The sequence below is a fragment of the Vicugna pacos genome, chromosome X, assembly GCF_048564905.1.
Source record: "Vicugna pacos chromosome X, VicPac4, whole genome shotgun sequence".
NCBI lineage: Eukaryota > Metazoa > Chordata > Mammalia > Artiodactyla > Camelidae > Vicugna > Vicugna pacos.
Window position 1 is genome coordinate 20,881,394 of NC_133023.1, and position 6,195 is coordinate 20,887,588.

General features: G+C 41.3%; 1 pseudogene; it reads left to right on the plus strand.

The window, feature by feature from the left end:
• Positions 1–1,793: 1,793 nt before the first annotated feature.
• LOC102541862 (DDB1- and CUL4-associated factor 8 pseudogene) lies at positions 1,794–4,686 on the plus strand (annotated as a pseudogene).
• The last annotated feature ends 1,509 nt before the right edge of the window (positions 4,687–6,195 follow it).

Below are 6,195 nucleotides of genomic sequence, written 5' to 3' on the forward strand. Positions count from 1 at the left end.
AAACAATGGAACTGTTACCTGCAATGGGACAAGACATTTCCAAAGCCAGTTAATAAGGCTTCCTTCCCTGGACAATGCCAGGATGGGCATACAAGGGTTTGATGATCTGGTTTTCCTGTTTCTGCGCTCCATGGCTGAGCAAGATCCCTCGTTAATGAACATTATTTCTTTTAAAAAAAGTCTATGCAATATATGATACATAGAAAAGGGTATGTAAATGTGTATGCCAGGCAATAAATAATAGAAAGAATAACAACATATCTACATACCTGGTAAGCTATCAATATTATTAAGACTATTGAAGCTTCCTTTCTAGCAGGTTTTAACTTCCTCCTTTCTTCCATAGGTAATAATTATCCTGGATTTTGGGTCAACTATTTTCTCACCTTTAAAAATAGTTTTATTACATACGAAAACTATAAAGATCTGCATAAAAGTAAAATCATTAACTATTCTTCTGTCACTTGTTTTCACCCATCATTGTGTTTTTAAGATTTATCCATGTTACTGTATTCCATTTTAGTTCATTAATCCTCACTTTTGTACATTATTCCATTAAAGAAATATATGCTAGTTTACTTATCCATGTTACTCTTGATAGGCTTTCAGGTGGTTTTCAGGTTGCTGTGCTATTCTTTACAAATTACTATGAATATTCTTTTATGTGTCTTCGCATTACTATTAGCCTTGGAAACATTCTTTCTCTTTAGAAGACTTTATGCTTCTATGTTTAATCAATTTTGCATTGATCTTGCAATTACCCTGAGGGAAATCTTGTTTTCCTCATTCCGGCATTCTTAGTCAGCAGTTTACTGTAGCCCTTCGAAAATTTACTGACATCACCTTAGATAATTCATTTGGAGAAGCTCTGAAGTTAACAGGGCAGTGCCAATTAACTGTCTCTGAAAGAGATGTCTTCTTTTCCTAAAAGCCCCCCAAAAGCCTCTGAAATATTTTGGGAGATACTTTAAATGTTTTGATAGTTCTATAACATCATAGAAGAATTATTTTCATAAAATTGTGTTGGTGTTCCCTAAGTGTCTTAAATCGAATTAACTCCAAATAAATATATAGAATCTCTAGTGCAAAGAAAAACAGGCTGCGCTTCTACCTTAAACTGGTGAAGCAGTTACTCATTTTGATGCCTACTTTAAATTGACCAGTTGATTTCATCTTTGATTACACTGAGGGACTACATTACTCTTTTCACTAAGAAAGCCTGTCAGATATAACAAAAGTACACGACCCACAGTTAAATTTACATTTCAGGTAAATAATGATTGTTTTCTTAGTAGAAGTATATCCAGTGCAGTATTTGGGATCTACTCATATTAAAAAAGTATTCATTTTTTAATCTAAAATGCAATTAACTAGTCATCATGTATTTTACCTATCAACCCTATGTCTTTTTTACCATTTAGAGTTCTCTAGGTTTCCCTCAAGCTATTTGATTTGCTGAAGATATTTCTTGCATAGAAACTCACTAGCTCGGGGACCTTAGCAATCTTTCATCGCGCTTCCCTATTTCTTCAATACTGTACATTAACTTCAAGCAGAACACTGAGCGTCTTATGATAACAGTTTTGCCTAAGGAGGATCTCTTTTGCTGATGGTTCTGTAATAAGAACATTTTCCAAGGCTTCGGGGGCGGGGCTCAGGTTCTGGAAAAGTATAAGCGTTCGCGAAGTACCGCGAGACTGAGATGCGGCGAAGCCTTTTGAACCTCACCAGCTCCCATACTTGGAACGGCCTTAGCCAGCCATTTCCCCTCGCGCTTGGCCTACTCGGTTGGCGTCTAACCGTTAGGCGTGCCTTCTCGGCCGGGTTGTCTTCACTCAGGATGGGCCTACTCCCTTCCTCAGACTTCTAGGACTTTTACTCGCTTCCGACCGACAACAGCAAGCATCTTTTAAGATGTCTGACAACGTACGCAGCACAGATGCCCTGCCGGACTTAGAGGACAGAAGCCTGTCCGATCGCTCTGAGGAACGGTCAGGAGCGGTGGCGGTGAGGGAGACTTGCTCAGACGCTGAAATGAACTTGAGATTGACCAGAAATGCTGGCGGTTCCGGCACAGATGCAGAAAGTTCCATCGATTCTGAACGCATGGTAGACGCTGACCATTTCTTGATCAGTGATGGAAACCAATTCCCTCACAGCTTAGAAGAAGTAGGAGAGGAAAACAAGGAGGAAGAATCGACAGAAGAGCAGCCTCAGGTACCGTGCAATGAGCCTAACCACAATCAGTATTTATCGGCTGAGGATCGGGCCCTGGAGGATTGGGTGTCTTCTGAGACATCTGCCCTACCCCGTCCTCGCTGGCAAGTCCTTAACGCTCTTCGCCAGCGGCAGCTGGGTTCAAGTGCCCGCTTTGTATATGAGGCCTGTGGGGCAAGAGTCTTTGTGCAGCGTTTCCACCTGCTGTATGAGCTTGAAGGCCATAATGGTTGTGTCAATACTGTGCATTTCAACCAGCGTGGTACCTGGCTGGCCACTAGCAGTGATGACCTTAGAGTGATTCTGTGGGACTGGGTGCATCAGCAACCAGTACTGAACTTTGAGAGTGGCCACAGAAATAATGTTTTTCAGGCCAAGTTCCTTCCCAACTGTGGGGATTCCATCCTGGCCACATGTGCCCGTGATGGGCAAGTACGCATAGCAGAGCTGTCTACTGCACCGCACTGCAAGAATACTAAGCGTGTGGCCCAGCACAGGGGAGCCTCCCACAAGCTGGCTCTGGAGCCAGACTCCCCTTTTAAGTTCCTCACTTCAGGTGAAGATGCAGTTGTCTTTGCCATTGATCTCAGACAAGGCCAGCCTGCTTCAAAAGTGGTGGTAACAAAAGAGAAGGAGAAGAAAGTAGGGCTATATACAATCTGTGTAAATCCTGCCAATGTCTACCAGTTTGCAGTGGGTGGGCGAGATCAGTTTGTCAGAATTTATGACCAGAGGAAAATTGATGAGAATGAGAATAATGGCGTATTCAAGAAATTCTGTCCTCATCACCTGGTCAACTGTAATTCTAAAGCAAACATCACCTGCGTTGTGTACAGTTACGATGGCACAGAGCTCCTGGCCAGTTACAATGATGAAGATATTTATCTTTTCAACTCTTCTCACTGTGATGGAGCCCAGTATGTTAAAAGATACAAGGGGCACAGAAATAATGCCACAGTCAAAGGTGTCAATTTCTATGGCCCCAGAAGCGAGTTTGTGGTGAGCGGTAGTGATTGCGGCCACATCTTTCTCTGGGAGAAATCATCCTGCCAGATTGTTCAGTTCATGGAGGGAGATAAAGGAGGGACCATAAACTGTCTTGAACCCCATCCTTACCTGCCTGTGATGGCAACCAGTGGCCTAGATCATGGTGCTAAGATCTGGGCACCCGCAGCTGAAGCTACCAACACGCTTACTGGGTTAAAGAATATTATTAAGAAGAACAAACAAGAACGAGATGAAGACAGCTTGCACCACATCGACATGTATGACAGCCACATGCTTTGGTACCTCATGCATCACCTGACACACAGAGGTCATCACCGACGCTGGAGAGGCCCTGGAGTTGGGGCCATGGATGAAGACTCGGATGAGTCTGCCGCTATCTTAAATCCACCCGAGGAGGAAGAGAATCAAGACCGGGTGCAGTGCCTGCCATCCTGAAGTCACTCCAACTCGGTGGCACCTCAGAAGGCCAGACTTTAAGTTTAATAGTTAGTTTAATGGTTTTGCCTTTTGTCCTTTATTTCCAATAAAAACAGCCTCTTTCATCTCCTTCCTCTACCTTCCCTCCTTCCTGCTTCACATTCTTCCTCCCTCATTCCTTTCCTCTCACTTGGATTCTTTAACTCCTCTCTCTTCACCTCTTATAGCTTTGTGAATGCATAAGGAATTTATTTATGCCTCTTTTCCTTTGTTCTCTTATGGTTGACTTCTAAATGTTCCTAATTCTGGTGAAAAAATTAATAGCCTTATTGAATCTATCTTCTTATTTCTGACACTGAAAATGGCACCTTTTCTTTCATCTTTAGTAGTTTATTATAAAGATTAAGTTCTTCAACTGACACAAAAATTTCACAAATGTGTTTAGTTTTTAAAAGAAAAGTACAATAAAGCACACCATGGTCTTGTTCGTGAATACGGACATGGCCATACACACACACACTCAGTCTCACAGAAAAGGAAAAGGGAAGAGTTGGGTAGATAAATTCTTAACAATATAATTCATCCTTACACAGTAAATAACTTGGGTTGTTCACATTTTCTGAGTCCATATGTTAATACTATTTAATTTGAGCACATGGAGGGTGGTAAGAATTAAATTTAATCGCATGATGTTATATAGTTTGCACTGTTAAGTCTCTTGAATTTTCATGGCTTGAGAACTCCCACAGGATTACCTTCCAGGAAGTCCTCTTGGGACAAATATCTCCTATAAGTTACCAGCCAGGAATGTAAGAATTCATAATATTTGAAAATACATACTTAAACTAACTTAAATAATAACTTAATGTTACAATAAAGAGTTGTTTATGCTTACAGATAACTTTGATATTATTGGAAGAAATAACCATTAGGGATTCATGCATTGCTTAAAAATTTTCTTCAGCTGTTTATAGGAGTTAAGTTGCTGTTAAAAATATCTTGTTTTAAGCCTTATTTAATAAAGTTTTGGTACTGGATGTCCAATTACTGTTCAATAATAATAGTTATTTTTGTTTCACACCTGCTATTTGTGTAAGTGAATGCAGAGGCCTGTGTTCCACCCCAACACCCTTGTGAAGTATAACATACCCTTCTTTGCAGATATTTGCTGGGAAAGAAGGATGTGATAAAACATTCTGCGGTCTGGCAGAGGCTTTCCTTTGATAATACTCCTTAAAATGGATATTATCTCTAGCCCCTCAAGAGCAGGCTGAGAAATTTACATAATGAGATTAGATTTTGGAATGGAAAATAATTTGACCCAAGTTCCTATTCACTGAGATTCAAAGTTAGGGACAACTGCCTGGGTATCTGGGAGCCTATGGCAGCTCCTACTAAGGTCTGCTGTCAGGAAAGGACCTTAAAAGTCCCAAAAGAACCCAATGAGTTTGAACCAAGCACTGCGGTTTAAAACAAGACGTAAAGAGAGTAGAGTTAGGAGCTAGAATCCCAAGTTTGGGGCAACTCTGCACAACTGGGTGGGATGTATACTAGCAGCAACATCAACAAAACACTGAAAAAACACTTGGAATTTCTGGTGACACTGAGAGGCAGAGAGAACAATCAATGGCAAGAGCAGATTAATTATCCAGTTACTTTTTCACCTGCTGTTTAGAAACAGGTTTACCTCTGTGGGGGATTTGTACTGTGAACTACAACTTTCTTCACATCCCACTGTGTGGTTCTGAGATTGCTTGTGCTGCAAGAGGCAGCCGGAGAGAGACTTGGAAGCCAAAGGTAAAGTAGTAACCGTATTTGCTTTATGCTCAGAAAGTAGGGTCAGGGGCACATTATTACTCACCTGCTGGCTTACCTTCCTGTGAGGCAGTAGCCAGGCCCACAGCTGTACCAGTGTCCCCTCCTATCCTTCTTCAGCTTGACCAGCTCCATAAAAAAAAGTGTCCACTTCTGCACGGCATCCATGTCCTCAAACCTGGAGGTTTGGGGGCAGTGAAAGATCAACATGAGTTCCAGCCTATCCTTGTGGGTTTCAGTTATTCCTCATGGACTTCAGTCTACTCTTGCTCCCCTCACTTCACATCCACCTCTCCTTCCTGAATGCTGTGCTGACTTCAGGCTCCAGCACCTGAAGCAAAGACAAAAGCCTTATGAAGACTGCTTAACCAGCTTCCACAATTACACTCTATCAGGTTCCTATTATAAGTTACCTGTTACATGCATATCACCCCCAGTGTTCCTGTTACTCTGTTAAAACCTTGACTGATACAATCACCCCTAACTACTTTGGATTGAGTTAAGTCCTCTGATTACTTGGACAATTTACCATTTGGAGGAATAAAAGTCTTCTAAAGAGAAAGGTTGGACTTGATTAAGACAAACATATCTATCAACAGATAGGCAGGAGTCAAATAATCTGAAAAATGAGGTATGATTATAGGTGGAAATCTAGCTGGTAGAGTAGGTCCCAGAAAATAGAAGTAATTGTTACCATTTTAATTTATGCAAATATTGGTCCTACTAGTATATAGAAGA